The sequence below is a fragment of the Rhinopithecus bieti genome, unplaced genomic scaffold (assembly GCF_001698545.2).
Source record: "Rhinopithecus bieti isolate Rb0 unplaced genomic scaffold, ASM169854v2 scaffold_10356, whole genome shotgun sequence".
In the NCBI taxonomy this organism is placed as follows: domain Eukaryota; kingdom Metazoa; phylum Chordata; class Mammalia; order Primates; family Cercopithecidae; genus Rhinopithecus; species Rhinopithecus bieti.
In genome coordinates, this window is record NW_016806422.1 from 188,332 (window position 1) to 208,018 (window position 19,687).

A 19,687-nucleotide genomic window follows, 5' to 3' on the forward strand; every position below is an offset into this window, starting at 1 on the left:
AAAAAAAAAAAAAAAAAAAAATCATGATTACAAACTTTCTTATCTTTGTTTTCCCACAAACCCATTTGTCTTTCCTATGGAAACTCTCTTGTTCTTCCCATAAATGTTTTTCTCCACCTTCCCTTTTCCCTATTAAATTATATATATAAGCCCCTAATATTAGCCCTTGAATGGACTGCTTCCTTTGTAAGCCTCATATGCATATGAGCAAACTTTTTCTTCTTTTGTTAATCTGTCCTTTGGCAGTTTAATTCACAAACTCCTAGGTACTAAACCTGAGAGGGAAGAGGAAAAATTTTCCCTCCCCAGTATTAGTTTGTGATAATATATTATGCATTTTTTGGCTTACTATAAATCAATTTTTGTGAATATTCTATGGATATTAACATTGATTAGAAAGATATACAATTTAATTTATATCCTTTGGCTTTATATATAAACCCACCCAGACGAAATGACTATGTCCTTATACCCTAATTTATTTGGAATGTGCATTATGTTAAGGACTGAGAGGTTTTTGTAATTTTACTTATTTAGCTACTTTCTTGTTTTTTTAAGTCTTAGCTATCTTATGTAACTATGCCGTTTTGTTCAGAAAGTTTCAAGAATGTTTTATTTTCATGTAAGTAGTTTTCCCCACCCTCCGACTCCTGTATGGAGTTTTCCCTTTCATATCATCATCACAGCCCTGGCTCAGTTTGGGCTTAACTGGGCTATTGAGCTGTCCACACAGGGTACCTTTACTCATCCTACCAGATAAGCCTTGAGTAATATGCAATCTGCTGTTGATTGAAGGCCCTCAGGCATTATGAAAGCTGACAGGGTTTATCTGCATTTTTAATGTGATTCTGAGTGTTCCCTCTAAAGGTAACAGAAAGGATAGGCTTCCCTTAGCCTTCTGCTTAGCTTCCTGCTTTGGCCATGACAGTCTTCACTTTCCTTCTTTTCTGATTTTTTGATCTTATTCTCCAAAGTATTTTTTGCAAGGTTGTACTCCCTGTCTCCTCCCTAATCCTAGGCAAGTAATTCTCATCTCTTCTCCCAGAAGCAGGGTTGCAGCATCTTCCTTCTTTCCTACTAGTGTTTCCATACTTCGTTATACTATTTCTGAGTCCTCTCCTTCTGAGGATTCTCTAGGAATTTTTGATGAATTCCTATTTTGAAGTGAAAGAACTAAAAATGACTCTTTCTTGGCTTTTTTCTCCTGGCATAACAATCTAATTTTGTTTGATTTCTTAGAGTTTTTTTTTTTTTTAAAGACTGGGGAAGTATAACTGCCAATGGGTTCATCTTGCTCACTTCCCAGATCGAGCCAATTTATTAAGAAAGGGGAATTGCAATAAAGAGTTTAATTCACACAGTGCAGCTAATGAGAGACCAAAGTTTTATTATTAATCAAATTGACATTCCCCAGAATTTGGAGGCTAGAGTTTTGCAAACATAGCTTGGTGGGCAGGGGCATAGGGTGTAGGTGCTGCTGACTGGTTGGGGATGCAGTCACACAAGTGTGGAAAATAGTCCTTGTGTTCTGAGTCCACTTCTGGGTGGGGCCATCAGGTGGTCAGAAGTGCAGAAGTCTATAAAGACATCTTACAAGACCAATCTTAGGTTCTACAATAGTGATGTTATTTACAGGAGTTATTGGGGAAGTTGCAAATCTTGCAGCCTCAGAATAATGGCTGACAATCATATAACTCCACCTACACCTTAGCAGAATTCAGGTCCCCATCATCTCCTAACCTGGTGGTATTTCATTAGTTTTACAAAAGGGGGTTAGTTTTGAGAAGGGCTATTATCATTTAAACTACAAACTAATTATATCCCAAAGTAAACTTGGCCCACATACCTTTCCATATAAAGGACATCTTGTCAGGTCATGGAATTTTAGGGTTATAAAACATCCGTCTTCATACTGAAGACTCTTTTAATAGTTTTCTAACATTTATTCATGCAAAGGTATTAGACTGACCTAGGTTTGTCACTTATGTCTAAATACGTTTAGATTATAAACATATTTTTGGCCAGGCACGGTGGCTCACGCCTGCAATCCCAGCACTTTGGGAGGCCGAGGTGAGTGGATCACCTGAGGTCAAGAGTTCAAGTCCAGCCTGACCAACATGGTGAAACTCTGTCTCTACTAAAAATACAAAAAATTAGCTGGCCATGGTGACAGGCACCTGTAATCCCAGCTATTTGGGAAGCTGAAGCAGGAGAATCGCTTGAACCCGGGAGACGGGGGTTGCAGTGAGCCGAGATCGTGCCATTGCACTCCACCCTAGGCAACAAGAGTGAAACTCTGTCTCCAAAAAAAAAAAAACGGTTATAAACATATTTTTGTTTGAATGATTAAAATATCTTTGCTATTAAACTTGTGCCTTGTACCTTGTACCTTGGTCCATAACTTGTTTAAAGAGTTTTCCCGGTTATTGGAGATTCTGGTTTGTTGTTGTTGCTATTTCCAATTTTGTAGTTCTGAAATAAGAAGTTCTAAAGGAAACACACTTAATGACATGGACTTCTTGGGGGGAATGCAAATTACAATTCTTCCTTTCCTGTTGACTTAAATATCAATGCTAGCTTTCTGAGGCATAGTCAGTAAAATCCGGTGCCCCCTAGTACTATTTTAATTGACTATTTTTCTGTTTAAACAAAACAAAATGAACATTTGTCACTTTTCAAGCTGATATAATGAATACTTGGTAACACCATACTTTTTTTCCAACTGTGTATTGAAAATGTATGATTTACCAATTTTAAATAGCAAACTTCACTTAGTTACATAAAGGTTGAGAAATAATGTTTTGCTCTTCTAATGATAAGAATTTTTAAATAAAACTGTGATCACATTACAGCCACAAGCAAAAGTTGCACAATTCCCACCAGTCTTTCAAGAAATACTTTTAATAAAATTATATAAAATGTATATTTTCTTTTTTTCTTTTTGAGACCAAGTCTCTCTCTGTCACCCAGGCTGGAGTGCAGTGGTCCAACCTCCGCTCACTGCAAGCTGCGCCTCCCGGGTTCACGCCGTTCTCCTGCCTCAGCCTCCTGAGTAGCTGGGACTACAGGTGCCCGCCACCACGCCCTGCCAATTTTTTGTATTTTTAGTAGAGATGGGGTTTCATTGTGTTAGCCAAGATGGTCTTGATCTTCTGACCTCGTGATCCGGCCACCTCCACCTCCCATAAGATCTTGCCGTTTTAGTGCTCTCTAATCAAACAGAATGTAAATATAGTCTTTCTTTCTTTTTCTTTGACACGGAGTCTCGCTCTGTTGCCAGGCTGGAGCGCAGTGGCATGATCTCAGCTCACTGCAGCCTCCACCTTCTGGGTTCAAGCAATTCTCCTGCTTCAGCCTCCCAAGTAGCTGGGACTATAGGTATGCACCACCATGTCCAGCTAATTTTTGTATTTTTAGTGGAAACAGTTTCACCATGCTGGCCAGGATGGTCTCAATCTCTTGACCTCGTAATCCACCCGCCTCGGTCTCCCAAAGTGCTGGGATTACAGGCGTGAGCCACTGTGCCTGGCCTAATTATAATCTTTCAATTTTTTAAAATGTATCTTTCAAAGATACTAAAATTTTTCTGTTTTGAAAATTATATAATGCATAAATCATCCTATAAATATAACTGCAGTTTATTTGTATTTCCATAATTTAAAACATCATATAAAAAAGTAATGATATGCTGTTATTTACTAAGTCTTCCAAGGTCTGAATAGAACCTTTTACTTTTTTGCCTATTCTTTATTTTTTTAATAAATCACATAGGGAAGAATATTAAGGAATTATTTCCAAAGTCCAATGAAAAGTGATTGAATACAATTTAAGAGAAATAGTAGAATCACTGAATATATATATTGGTTCAATAGAAGATAGCATAATACTAATGCAAAGAAAAACAAAACAATGAGTTTATCTTGCATATATCACAATTCACAAAACAACTCTGGTTCTTGAAAATGATAAAATTATTTTTAGAAATATTCTTTCTCATGTAATAAATATTGCTGAGCAAGTTATCAGAGCCCTGACATCAGAAAGTGGTTGACTCGTGGATTGGTAAGAACTTACCAACGACAGTATATGTTTGAGAAAGAAAGTTTTATTGGAAAGAAAGAATGCTACAGAATAGTTCAGCAGAGCTCCTTGGTAAGAGAGGAGTGGGTGCCCTGTGGTGGATTTTTCCTTAGGAGTATTTATAGACCTTAAAGTCAGAGCTTATGAGTAGTTTGGACCATATTAGCCACATGGGTCATGATAAACTATTACATTTGTAGACATTTCGATGTTTTAATGTAAGCAAGATTTGCACAATGAGTTTGGATCTGCATGTGTTATGCCCAGACCGTTTATTCCCCAAAGAAGACCACCAGAGTCCGGAGTCAAAGCCAAGCGGCAAGGATCTTTACTGCAAGTTCGAACTTGGTCCCTCCGTTCCACAACATACAAGAGGGCCCTGAGCCTGAACGATGCCATGTGCCTGCCCTTTTAATAGCCCCCGATGGTATACAGGATAATGAAGATTACAGAGGAACAAAAGGAATTCTTTGGTCGCAGCATCACAATTGGTTACTATATTTTAAGTTTACCTTTACAGTTTCTATTTGTTTCCCCGCCGCATATTAGTAAAACTACAAATGGTTGTGAACCTTTTGGGGGCTCTCTAGGTGTGTTTCTGAGTATATCGGAGGATGTGTTTGTGTTGGGCTCAGTGGAAGTTGGGACAAATAGAGGATGTGTTTGTACTGTGGCCCAGACTGAGATTAGGCAGACACCGTTAATCAAACAGAACAGAGCAGGACAAGGGACTTTCACAACGCTTGTCCTACAACGTCTGGAAATCTTATAGAAACCTAATCTGTTAGGTCCCCGGGGCGATCTTTAACTAGGCTCAGGGGCGCCGCCCGGGCTGTTTTGCCTGCTGGACTTCATTTCTGCCTTTTAGATCTTTTCCATTGATCTCTTTCACATGCATTCAGACTTTGTCTCGTTACTTCTGAATTCTTCAATAAGGAGTTTTTGTTTCTGATGCCCTGCTTGATGGTCACCAGGTGATCTTCACTCGCTGAAATTTGTTATAACCTTTTATTTTATTTTTTTTTTTTAATCTGGTACTAAATGCTAACATGACAAAAGTTAGAAAATGATTTAGAACTATCTGGTCTTCAAGCACCTAGGTGTTTTTCCTTACTTATGCTTCTGGTGGTTTTTGGCGGGGGTGGGGGGCGCTTTTAGGAGCCAAAAAACCTAAAGGGAAATATTTCTAGCAATTGCTTTTTCTTCTATTCCCTAAACTATGTTAGATACAAAATGAAGTGTCAAGTGAAAAATTATTTAATTTTCAGAAAAATTGTGAGAAGATAAGCCCTTGGATTTTTGTCAGCTTTACAAATATGAGACAGCCTTGTAAATCTATATTGTTTCTAAGTAAAAGTGAGATGAGAGATACCAATCACTGAGTTTTTATCTTTTTTTAAAGTGTGGAATACCGCATTTTAGAATTACTTGGTGTTTCAAGTAACTTTCTTTCTTGGACAGGAAGAGAGCAGTCCTGGCAGGGTTTGGCCCCTTGTGGATTCCCATTTCCTCCCAACTTTTTAACTTTCCTGCTCTCAAGGTGACCAGCTTTTTTTAGTGGTATTGTGGGTCCCTACATGGAGATCTCCCTTGCTACGTGTGTGTAGTTTCTGAATACTTATATACAAATGCCAGTAAAACAATAGCTATCATATGACCAAAAAAATGCATTTTGAAAATCACTTTAATTCCAGTGTAAGTTTAATAAATAAATTTCTTTCTTTCTTTTTTTTTTTTTTTTTTTTGAGACAGAGTCTCGCTCTGTCACCCGGGCTGGAGTGCAGTTGCCGGATCTCAGCTCACTGCAAGCTCCGCCTCCCGGGTTCGCGCCATTCTCCTGCCTCAGCCTCCCGAGTAGCTGGGACTACAGGCGCCCACCATCTCGCCCGGCTAGTTTTTTGTATTTTTTATTAGCGGCGGGGTTTCACCGTGTTCGCCAGGATGGTCTCGATCTCCTGACCTAGTGATCCACCCGTCTCGGCCTCCCAAAGTGCTGGGATTACAGGCTTGAGCCACCGCGCCTGGCATAAATTTCTTAAAGTTCAAAACAGGTATAAATTTTTTGAAAAGTCAGGTCCATCAATTTATGTTATTTAATAGCATTCTCAAAACAATCGTTTGAGAGAATAAAGAATCCAATGACTTCCGAAGAGTATATTTGACAGGTGGTCAATAAAAGTCTGTTTACTGTTATTGAAACCGGAGCAAGATACTCTGCATTTTGTTCCTTGGCTTTTTCAAACACGTTGGCATAGCTCAGGTTAAGCTTTCTCTGTCTGATAACAGAAACGCAACTCAAGTTCTGCAGAGCAAGTCTGAAAGGTGCAGTATTATTTTGAACTATAGAGACTAGAAAAATCAGTTATTTAAAAATTCAATCATGAACTCACAAATGGTAAGAGTAAACACAGCACACAGGTTTAAAGTGTGTGGATTTCTAGAAAAAAAAAAGTGCGAAACTAAAAAAAAAATAATTACATTGAAGTGATATGTGTTTTCTCCAAAGCATCAAAAACTCATGTATCTAAGTTGATTGAAATCAGACATTAACTGGATATATAAAATCCATATAATTTGAAGAGGTCTGTCAGTTTTTCCCCACGTTTTGAAGAGGGCCATAAATATATGAGGTATCTATATAAACTGATTGTCTTCATCCTAGCTATATGAAATACAATTCCAAAATGATAAATGCAGACTTTGATGGTTAGCAATTATAATATAGTACTTATTGGATATTACTATAATACAGTCATCATGCTAAGCCAATTTTATTTATTTCTTATTTATTTATTATAAGATCCTTATGAGTCAAGTACTATTACTATACCACCACTTTATAAATGAGTAAACTGAGGTTTAGAGAGGATCAAGTCCATGATCTTGTTCCATGAATTGATCTCTTAATAATACATTTTGCTGCCAGTGGAAGAGATCATCGACTCAAAATCATACTAACCATAGGCAGGTGTTTTTAATGAGTGAGATAAATTCGCTGTAGAAAATCCAGACAGGGGAGAATATGTCTGGAATACCATTCTCATTCAAAAGAGTGGAGCAGCAACTTAATTTCAGCTGATTATTGTTTTGGGAATAATTCAGACCCTTGCTTTCTAGAAATTTTAAAGATAAAATATTAATCTGTATTTTTACATTGCTGTTCAATTTTTAAATTTCAACAACCAATTAAGAATAAGTATAGACCAAATAAAACCTGAACTGTAGGCTGAATCTAGCAGAGAAGAGGAAATGCAATAAGAGAGACTATTCCATTCATTTCATGTTCAAATAAGTCAACAGGCATTAAGTCATTTTTAAAACTATTGCTGTTTTAGCAGTAAAATGACAGAGCTAGGTCATCTTCTTTATTTGCATTGGTAGTTCCATAAGTCACAATTCTTAGTATTGTCTGGTTGGACATACTCCAAAGTCTTTCTAAGAAGTTTACGTACAATTTTGTGGGTTTTTTTTTTTTTTTTTCAGTTATATTTTCTTATCTCAAACAAGTCCCTCCACCCAACTTTGCTTCTCTCAATGAGCATAGCAAATTGAGAGGCCATTTACTACAATAAGCTCTTTTAAAAACTGACACTAATTGTTTTTCAGCTTAACAAACTGAAGAGATCAAGGATTTATTCTTTAAATTACTTAACTTTTTGCTGTTATTATTATTTTGAATTCAACTTTTATTTTAGATACAGGGGACACATATGCCATAATCCTAAATAAATAAACACAGAAATGGGAAACCAAATACCACATGTTCCCACATAGATGTGGGAGCTAAACATTTAGCACACATGGATGTCAGCATACTATGTTATTTTTTAAGAAAAGTTTGACCCAGTTAAAAGCAACTATTTTAACATTCCAGGACAAAAGAGTGTTGATGTATAAGCTCAAACAATATGTTAAAACATTATAATCCTTAAACTACCACAAGAAACTAAATAAAAAATAAAAATTATGTCAAATGTGAAAAACATGGAGAGATGCTCTCAATAGAATTGACAGCTATATCTATGATATATTGCTTATATAGGCCATTTGTATTGGTAAATATTTTTATTAAAAAGAGGGCTTCTTCTAAAAAACACCTTCAGCTTTATTTATTTTTTTTCACAGTCGTATTGACAAGAATTGAATTAGCTTGGTGATTCAAAAATGTTGTCTATTGGCAAAGAAAACATAGCTACTGGTAAATAGGTGCACATTTCTTTATGGAAAAATTTTACCTCTTGTTTTCAATCAGCAGCTGAACTTTTAAAGAGAGAGAGAGAGAGAGTATATGTGTGTGCTAAGGCCCAGCTTCTGCAAATGTACTTATATCCCAATTTAATTAGTCAATCTGTAAATGAAGCCAAGATTGAATTCTGTTGCTGCCACGAGTGAGACAAGCCAATATGACGAACCATACTGAGTGAGCAGCCAGACAGTGACATTGCATAAAACAAGTCTTTTAAATAATTCCATTTATTGACAACCAATTATGTTTATTGCCTTTATTGTAAAGAAAAGAGGCTTTATTTATTTTAAGAATGCTGCTGCACTCTCTGGATGATGTTCAAAAGTCCTAAGTTGTTTTGAAATTTTCAAGTCATATAAGTGAATCATATAATCCTTAAAAAGATATTTAGAGTTACCTTTTTTTGCATCAAATGAATGACGCAGGCTCTTAAATACAGCCACTGCTGACATTACTTCAGCATAGGTCATAAAATACAAAGGTAAGAAATATTTCAAAAATTTGATTTCCATAAATATTGAAATGATAAAAATAGAATTGCCTCTGGTTCGCTTTATTATAGGATGAGGATGAAAAGATTATCTTGATACTAACAAAAATGGATCAGAATATAGTTGGAATACACAATTGGTGCTGATGTTTAAGAAGTAAACATTTCACTTGGGTTTCACTACTAGTTCATAAATAAAGAATTTTATTATATTTTCAATGTAATCCTCAAGAAAAGCTAAACTGGGTAGCTGTAACCATTTAAATGGTTCAAGTATATAAAATAGTAATTTTATATCATCTTGGTAGAGCTCATTTATGGCCTATCAATATAAAAGCATTCTTGGATTAACTGATGTTTATATTACAGTTGTACATTTTTTTCTATCTTCCTGTATTATTGAGACCTGAGTTAGTGTGCCTTTTTAAATATTTTTCTCAAAAAACGAGTACCAGCCATGTATAATTTCTTTCATTTGGCTGTATTTGCCCCAGTTTTGGGCAACTGAGATAATCTGATAAGATTTCTGATCTCATTCTATCATGGTTATGTGGCAAGAAACCCGATGTAGGTGGATAGATATGAGCACGGTTATGTTTGTCGCTGCAATAATCCCTTTCCTCCCTAATTTGCTCTGTTCCTAATGACAGAAGTGATGGTACAATTGAGGGTTAACCTCCAAAAAACTTTTCAGGATTAGGTTCACAGTATGACCTGTACAATATAAACAGAAGAGTCCAAATACATGTTTATGTTAGAGGTGTATCACCTCTGTTGCCCTATCTCATTATATGAGATTTACAAACTAATGGTATATATTCTATTTGGCTAATTCTAATTCATAATGTTCTACTACCACTAAAGGAGAAGAATACAGGCATACTTGGGAGTGGAGAGGCTTGAATCCCTGATCCAGCTCTGTATAAGCAACTGTAAACTTTGGCATTTCTACCATTAAAAAGTAGCTTTGACTTCTATATACATTCTTTCCCCATAAATTTTATAATACCAGATAACAAAAGAAGTCACATAGCTTTGTGGTTTTGAACTTCCCCTTGGTTATATCTATTGTGTGTCATCTCATCTAACTCAGTGAAATGCATTTAAAATCATGACTACATAACCTTTTAGCCTTGTGAAACTGATATCCTGTACTATTTTTACCATGTGAAAGCATGATTCTCCCTATTGAAAAGATACCAAGGCAAATGGGGAATCTGGGATAAATTAAATTCAGTCTGCTTTAGATACCAGAACAACATTTGTTAATGCCATGAGTTTATAGAAAAGTAGTAACTAGCATTATTGCTCCCCAGCAACTTCTAAAATGGAGATGCTGAAAAAGGCTAATATAAGAAAAAAATATTTCTTCCATGTTGCCATCTACTTACCAACACACATGTGCACTCATATTTCACTTATTCATTCAAATACACAGTTTATTAAGCAGTATCACCTAATTAAGATATAAATATAAATTGGTTTTATGTTTTGATTCCTAAATTCAACTGTGTGATGTCAAATATGCCCTTTTATTCTCTTATTAATGTATTAGGAAGATCCCATGTTTTTCTCAGTTACCCTCTATTATTAAACTAAAACCATAGTTTCATACTAGATTTAAACTTCGTTCTTTTCTCTTTATTCAGCATAACAGATGGATGTGGCTTTAGAGTGGTGAGGTAGAGATGAACATAGTCTACAAATTCACTTCTCTTCCCACACCAGTACCTTGTAAAGGAAGTATTAATTGTGTTCCGGTGTCTTTTCTCTCCGCCTTTTCATGCGGGAAGACAGGGAAAGCATGGTTCCTACAGAACTAGTTATCTATTGATGGCATGGAGTCTGCCCCGGTTCTGCTCTGTCTTAATCTGGTTACACATTGGCTAGCTGTCTCCGACAATGTCGTAATCTCTGCAAAGATGCTTTATTTTCTGCTGGTTATTTTTGAGCTTTCCTGTCATCTTCCAAGTCAGCGAGGATTCCTCTAGAGAGGAATAACATCGTTGCTTGGTCTCACGGAGGTTTGACACTCACTGCCTTGCATGGTATCTCCAAGGCTTTTGTCTACCCCCTCTTACCTCCAATTCTCTTCATAAGGAATCTCAGAACTTTAAGAAACCCTTTCTATACTCTTGGGAAAACATTTTATGAAGAACTTTACTGGGGGATTTTAGATGGGGGGGGGGTCTCCATGTTTTTTTTCCCAGGCACACTGTATCATGGAAGCCTCAGTAGGCCTTCTGTCTTAGCTATCTTAGTGGAGACACAAGTACAAATTTCTTTTCATGTCCACTCCCAAGCATCAAGGGCAACACTTCCAGCTCTGTATGAATCTTTCACCATACTCCACACTATTCCAACAGCCAGCCCCTCAGTGGACCTACAGGTTTCCAGTTCAACCAACATTCATTCAAGGAATAAAGGCCAGGTTTCCTTTCTTCTAGGTACCCCACATCTTGTAAGTGATTCTGTCGAGTATCCCTACCTCACTTGTCCTTGAAAGAAAAGGGACATACTTCCCTGTTCTTCCCATTGGGTAGGAAAGAATAACTTCTCCCATCAACATGGTGATTGCAGTGATTTCTACTGACCATTTCTTAACCCTTTCTAGCCCTCTTATTTATGATGGAGACAGGGAAAATGTGTTTGAGGGAAATAAGACTTATTTGCAATCCTTGTAGGATGTCCTCAGTTAGATGTCTGCCCCAACCATTTCTTGCTCTTTTTAAAATTTGCTATGAGCTCCATTTTCTAATTTCAAGGTCAAAGAAAAGCTCCACTCAATATTCTGTTACCTGAGATTATTGAGTATTTATTATGCAATGTGCTAGGCACTCTGCTTGTCATGGCAGAGTTTACTCTGAACTCAGAAGTGTTAGTACTAAGGGTTCCTTTGTATTTCCCCCTGTGAGCTATTAAAGTCTGGTATATTAGGTTTCACATCTTGTAATTTGGCTTCATTTTGGGGAGTTCAGCATTAAGAGATATAAAATCCAGGATAAGAGATCCTGAAACTGGCTCCCAGAGTAGATGTATCCTGCTAGGATAGAAAGGAAAAATAGATGTCATTATTCAGACAATGTCATGTAAGTGGGAGTTAATATATTTTGTTGGTAAAATAGAATAATAGTATTACCCATTTAGGGTTCAGAATGTGATAATTAGGTAATTAATGCAATATGCAGGTTTCAAAAAAGTGTTAACTAGTGCTATTAAAAACTAAAGAAAATACAAATGGGCCTGAACGAAAACTCAAAAAGTATGGGTGGAACTCAAGACATATCAATGCACCATATTTCCTATATTTAGCTGACAGCCCTCTTTAACTACACATGTGGAATAGTTTCCAGAGTTCTATCTGGTTGTAAAGATCTCAGTTTCCATTTTTTCTTGGGTTCTTACTAACAACAGTTTAGGTAAGCTAATCCTAGGAAGAAGAGTTGTGTGAATGTGTGTATGTGCATGTAGATGTCTATGTGTGCAGACGTGTACAAGTGTGCAGAGATGTGCATGTCCAAACACATGTATGCACATTTGTGTGTGTATGCACTCATGCATACTTTGGGAAAAAGTTACAAAATCTATCCTCATTGCCCAATGAGAACTGAAAGATAAATGTCCATCTAGTCTCTGTGCTTTGGGAGTTGAGATATTAGAGGAAGTCCTGTCCACTTCTTGTCGTATCTGCAATTAAAATACTGTTTATTACTTTTAAACAAAAGATTTAAAAATATTTCACTAGAAAGAAATTAATGTGGTGGTCTAAATTGCTTGACCTATTCATAAACTTTACTTGCATTTTAGAGTTACTCCTATAAGGAAAGCAAGACTATATTAAGAGTTTTTTCAGGCAGAGAAAAATTTACAAATATTTACTGAAAGCCAATTATAGGTGAGACACTGTGTTTAGTCCTGTACTTAGACAAGTCCTTTGGCATTAGATCTTTGAAAGTGGGTTTCAAAATATTAATATTCTTACAATTGTGGTATGTTCAGCGATTATAATTTTGTTTCCCCTAGACTTATGCTTTTACCTGAAGTCAAACAATCCTTAATTTTTTCTGTGGCCTTTGAACATTTTGGAACTAAGGAAGCTAAAAAGCCTTAATGAGACATTTTAATGGCTTTTAAAAATATTAATTGTAACCCAGCACTTTGGGAGGCCGAGGAGGGCGGATTACCTGAGGTCGGGAGTTTGAGAGCAGCCTGACCAACATGGAGAAACCCCATATCTACTAAAAATACAAAATCAGCTGGGTGTGGTGGCACATGCCTGTAATCCCAGCTACTCAGGAGACTGAGGCAGGAGAATCACTTGAACCCGGGAGGTAGAGTTTTCAGTGAGCCGAGTATGTGCCATCACACTCCAGCCTGGGCAACAAGAGCAAAACTCTGTCTCAAAATAAATAATTTTACAGATAAAGAGAGCATGATATTAAATACATAAATTTTTCCCCTTTTAATCATCATAGACCACTGAGGTCTGAGGTCCTCATGTAAGCTAAGATGCCAGACTTGGAGTGGACAGCCTGAAGAAAAACAATTGAGAGTTCTGAGGGTCAGTTATAGGGAAACAGTGGTGCTAAGGGTATTCTTGAATATCTTTAATGTTCTGCTACCATTATTACTTTTACATAATAAAAATAAAATAGTAACATTTGACATTGTACAATAATTATCCAAATAGAAATTCACATTAGCTGATTTCAAAGAAGCCCTTTAGTATTTACAAAGATGATTGCAGGGTATAATTGAATACACTATAGAAATTTGAATGATAAATAACCATTTTTTCTGTTCAAATTCATATATGGTATTTTATTTTCCTGTTATACCAGGATTTCTACAACCAATTTGAAAGATACCATATAGTTTGAATCAGGACCATAGAAAGTAGAGACACATTTTAGTTTCTGATGTCCTGCTACATTTTAATATAGATTTATGATTCTCAAAAGGCTTTCATATTTATCTCACTTGATTTTCACAAGAATCATATGAAGTGTGAAGCACTTTTTATTATGATCATTTCAAGGTTGGAGAAAGGAAGGCTTAGCAAAGTTGTATTGTCTGCTTGAGGCCATGAAATGAATTATTACCATTATTCACCATCGATTTTTCAAATAAAAATATTTAGCAGAGGACAACTACCATTCATTGACAGTTACTTTACAAAAATAGTTATAGGCTCATTTAATTTGTTAACCTAATTAACAATCACAACATTCCTCATATAATAAATTTTATCTTTTTCATTTATGAATTAGAAAAGAGTTTGAGAACTGTAATAATTTGTATGATATGAGCCAATCTATTTGTAATGAAGAAACATGAAAACATATCCATTTTATCTTCTGTATTTTTCAAGAAAATTGACATTTCACACTATTATGTAAATGGAGGAAAAGTCTCTAATTTGTAATAATGTTAAAATTTTATTTTAAAAAGGCAAATTGCTTGCACCATTTTAAATTTAAGTTTGTAGAATGTAGACTGGATAAATGAAAATTGCCATGAAACATTTCTAAAATTAACATGCCAATTCAGTAAATTTAGTTTTGTTTTCTTTCTTCCATTTTCTTTACCTCAACCTTGTTCTTTCTCTTCCCGTTTTCCTGTTTCTGCTCCTTTTCTCTTTTCTTACTCCCCTATTTGAAGCAGCATCAGTTGACAGATACTTGCTTAATAGAAGCTTTTGTAATTGGTAGGGAAAATTATAGGTATTAGAGAAACTTTAAAAGTTTCAGAATTTGAAAATTATTATTTTGTCAGTGCACAGAGATTTTGTTTGTTTTAAAATTTCATGAAAGAACATAGTCTTCTGAGAGAGCGTAAATTACCATAGATTCTCCATTTGTTGTTAAAATGTCAACTTTGAGCAGAATTCAATGATTAACTCTGTAATCATATAAAATTAGAAAATCAAGAAATACGTATTGTATACAAAAACAGATAGATCTTAATTACTCTAAAGACATTTATTGAGAACCACAGTGTGTCAGATGCTATGCTAGGAGATTCAGGATTTTAATACTTTACCAAAGTACCTATCCTCAAAAAGCAACTAGCAAGGAATGGCTCGCCCATTTCAAGAATATATGTTTAAGATACTGAAACTTTCTGTTGGACTGTTGGCAATGCAGGACCAACTTTAATCTCTTTCTGACATTACTTCATGTGATCTGTCATTAACTACACACTTTCTAAAGGCCTCCAGAAGTGTGTTTCATTTTACAGGTCTTATTGCACAAGGCAAAGTACATATTGATCTCAAGGTATGGTAGTATGTTATCAAAAACAAAGCCATTTTTTTTTTTTTTTTTTTTTTTTTTCTTTAAAATTTTTTTTCCAAAAAAAATTTTCTTTCTCCTGGGTTTTTTTTTTTTTTTTTTTTTCTCTCTCTCTCCCCGTCTTTCTGTCATCCAGGCTAGGATGCGGTGGCATGATCTCAGCTCACTGCAACCTCCACCTCCCAGGTGTGATGCATAATCACAGATAGATGTGTTGCATAATTTAGCAATTCAAGTGATTCTCCCACTTCAGCCTGCTGAGTAGCTGGGATTACAGGCATGCATCATCATCCCAGGTTAATTATTGTATTTTTAGTAGAGACAGGATTTCACCATGTTGGCCAGGCTGGTCTTGAACTCCTGACCTCCAGTGATACTCCTGCCTCAGGCTCCCAAAGTGCTAGGATTACAGGAGTGAGCCACTGAGCCTGGCCAAGGATTTACATTTAATAAAAGGTTTTTGAAAGGAAAAAAGAAGGCGCACACTCTGTTTTGTGTAGATATTCTCTCTAATTAGAAGTAATTTGGTGTTTGTAATGCCTTTGTTCTTATACAAATTTAATAACTATTATCCTAACCTAATTTATTATAACATATTTGGCATGGGGAAGTATAATAGGAAAGAAATATTTAGCCTTCAAGATCCGAGTCTAAATTGAATTTTCAACTTCAAACAGCACAGAAAATGCTCAGTAAATAAATGTCTAGCAGTTACTGACATTTATGATATATATGAACATATATGAATATATAAATCCTGAAAAAAATGAGAATACAGTATAGTAGAATAGTTTGGGTAATGTAGCAGATACAATTGTTTTGATATCTCTTATTGATCAAATAGTCCTCCTCCATCTGGGAAGAATGTACTGATGAATTGCAGGCCTTCTCATGAGCAGTGCACATGAATATCAGATGGAGGAGGGAACCAGTAAGCAGACACCTCCTAGCCAGCACCACCTACTGAAACAAGCAAGACCAAAGGGCAGCTGGCTGGCACAGGCAAATCACATTCATGTTGAGAACAGATGCTCTTGTTGCCACTTGAAAACCTATCAAAGACAGTTCTTGATTGTACCATAGTACAACTAGGATACATACAAAAAAAAAAAAAGATATCCTTTAGGTTAAGAATTGAAATTGAATAGAACTAAATATAATCAAGAGAGTAAAGAATAGATAGAAATGAAAGGCCCTAGTGAAAGCATACCACAAGTAGAATTCCTCGAGTTTCCTCCAGAAAAAGAATAATAAATTCTAGGGGAACTTAATGTATGTTGTATATTTTTTCTATTATGTCCAAATATGACAATATCTTCATTATAAACTTCATTACGATTACTATCCTTCGCAAAAAGCTTTTTTTTTTGGTAACTCACGTTGTTTCTCTAATGAGAACCTATCACATGCCTTACTTTGAGGGCTGACATTCTAAAGTATTGTATCTCATAATCTTATAAAATCTGCTCAAAGCTTTTCCTCCGAAAGACTGCCTCTTTCTCTTATAGTGGGAGTCTTTGTGCATTTTGTGCTGCTATAACAGATAACCTGGGACTGGGTAGTTTACAATGAACAGAAATTTACTTCTCACAGCTCTGGAGGCTGAGAAGTCCAAGATTGAAGGGCCAACATCTAGTGAGGTGCTTCTTGCTGTGTCGTCATGAGATAAAAAGCACAGAGAGAGCAGCTGTAAAAGGGGCTTAAACTCTGCCTTTCACCATCAATTCACTTTTGCAATAATGGCATTAATTCATTCACTTGACCTTCTTGGCCTAGTCACTTCTCATTAGGCCTGACTCTCGCAACACTGTTGCTCTGGGGATTAAACCTTCAACATGTGTTTTTGGGGGGATACATTCAATCCATACCAGGGGTTGTCTGTCATTCTTCACCATTGTTGTTTTGCAGTTGTCTACAATGTCATTGAATGGCTTGAGTCTGAGCTTACCTTTATCCTTAGCGAATGCTTCTATCCTTTTAAACTTAAAATTGTTCCTTGAGTTTCTGGACAACAGCTGCCTGGCCTGAGAGGCTGACCCTATTGTAATGAAGTTCTTCCTTAGCTTAGATCAGAACAACAGGGAGATAGGCATGATGCATAATTTAACAATGCCACATCTTAGAGAAGAATATTCTTTAGCCCAGAAAGGTCAGTTGGAAAGGTTGAATGGTTTTAATTACTTATTTTGTTATTGTGAACACAGGTCAGTAACATATGCCGAGGATCTAGCTGCTGGTCTCCTGCTTGTGTCACTTAAAATCCTTTGTGCCCTACCTCATTTCAAAAATTTGGAAGCCAGATGGGAATGCAATTTTGCTCTAAGACCCCCTTAAACACTAAAATTAGACGGTTTAAAACTGAAAGTTTAAACATTTTATTTAACACACGTATTTTTAGATATAATATATGTGTAAGGCTTAGGTAAGAAAATTGTTTTCAATTTTAAGGTTAAAATACTGTTTGTATTTAGTGCCATTTAATATTTTAGATTTTTAGAATAAACAAAATGTCAATTTAAAACTTGTTTAAATAATATTTAGTACTTAGAAGTCTCCTGATCTATCACATAGGTATGAGAATGTGTGTAAATAACCTTAGACCTTCATAATACACCTTATTGTCTTCTCTTTATTACTTTTTCCTTTGAGGATCTTGTTAAGTTCAATTCTTGCTATCTGTATGTTTTTCTCTAAGAAATGCTCTAAAAAATATATCACAATGAAACTTTTCAAATATTAATAATCAGTTGGCTGGGCGTGGTGGCTCACACCTGTAATCCCAGCACTTTGGGAGAGGCTAAGGCGGGTGGATCACTTGAAGTCAGGCATTCGAAACCAGCCTGGCCAACATGGTGAAGTGCTGTCTCTACTAAAAATACAAATCCCAGTTACTTGAGAGGGTGAGACAGGGGACTGATTGAACCCAGGGAGTGGAGCTGGCAGTGAGCAGAGATTGCATCACTGCACTCCAGCCTGGATGATAGAACGACTCTCTGTCTCAAAAAAAAAAAAAAATTCAGTCACAGATTTATCTATTTTGCTCATACCCTCAGCTCTCTTACTCATTTTTTCTTTATTCTATTCTGTTGAGACAACAACAAACTTGGCTAAATTTAACTCTCCACAGTTCTGTGCTTGCATGCTTGCACACCAGGCAGTTAATTGCCAACAGAGGAAGGAACACACAAACAGCAAGCAAAACACAACAGTGTTCACTGTTCTCATTTTAAATTGCTAAACTCTATTCTCTAAGTGGACAATATTATAGCCCAGAAATTCTACTACATATTTTCTTCCAGTCTGTTATTCCTTCTACACTGTACTATTTTACACCATTCTTTCTTAATCCATCACCTCCTTGACACATTTTATTCTCCTTTGATGACCTGCCCTATTATTTCAGTGAGAAAATACATGCAACAGACAAGAACTTCCATATGCAACCACCTCCATTGAACATAAAATATTTTGCTTTCCTTCCTGTTACCTTGAGTGCACTCTCCAGGCTTCTATCTAAAGCCAGTTTCTTCCTTTTTCCATGAATTTCCTTCTACTCTCTCTAGCTACTTAAAAATATGATTATCTCTTCTTACTGCATATTTGTTCCTTTCTCTATTCATCATTCCCACAGATGACTAGCATGCCATAATTTCCCCTAGTGTGTTAACAACAACAAAAAAAGTTTTGACTCCATATCCCTCTCCTCCCCAGCCTCTTTGTTTTTTCCTTCTTCATGTCACAGAAATATTCATTACACAGACTGTCTATACTCAATGCCAATTTCTCCTATCCAGTTCTCTCCTAAACCAACAAAACCATTATTTTCCCTGCCTGGCTCCAATGCGACTACTCTTATCAGCATTAACAATAAGCTGAGTATGTCTAAATACAATAATCAGTTTTCCTTTCACATCTTGAACACTTGAACTCTCATGAACATTTGTCACAGTTGGTCACTCTCTCTCCTCCTTGAAGCACTTTCTTCACTTGACTTCAGCGACCCCACTTGATCCTGGCCCTGTTTCTATCTCCTTAGCTGGACCATCACAGCCTCCTGTGTGGTTTTATTTTCTTTTATTATATCACTGACTTGCAAACTATGAAATATTTTAGATTCATCCTTCATTGACTGTTTTCTTTCTACATGCACATTTAGGTGAACTCTTCTAGTCTTATGGCTTTAAATAACAGCTATAGGTGATTACTTCCTAATTTTGTCTTCCACCCAGACCTCTTCCCTGACTTTCAGATGTGTACATCCAAACATACAGTCAACATTTCTATTTGGATATCTAACCAGCGTGACAAACTCAGTAAGTCCAAATTGGAACTCCCCTGCTCAGTAATAGTAACTCATATTGTCATGATGTCAAGCCCAACTCCTTGATTCCTCTCCTACTTACATCCAATAAATCAGCAAATTATGCCCACCATAACTTCAAAATATACAGTATCCAATGGGCTACGCTCATTACCTATACCTCTTTGGTTGAAGCCATTATTATCTTTTTGCCAGCAGTAAATCAGCACCTACCATTGTCAATTGGTTTTTGGAAACTATGACTTTAAGCCAACAGC

At 36.1% G+C, this 19,687-nt stretch overlaps 1 protein-coding gene across 1 annotated transcript in view; it reads left to right on the forward strand.

Annotated features, from left to right (window-relative positions):
- The window catches only part of LOC108532435 (low-density lipoprotein receptor-related protein 1B-like), a 614,569-nt gene that overhangs the window by 169,618 nt on the left and 425,264 nt on the right, over window positions 1-19,687 (forward strand).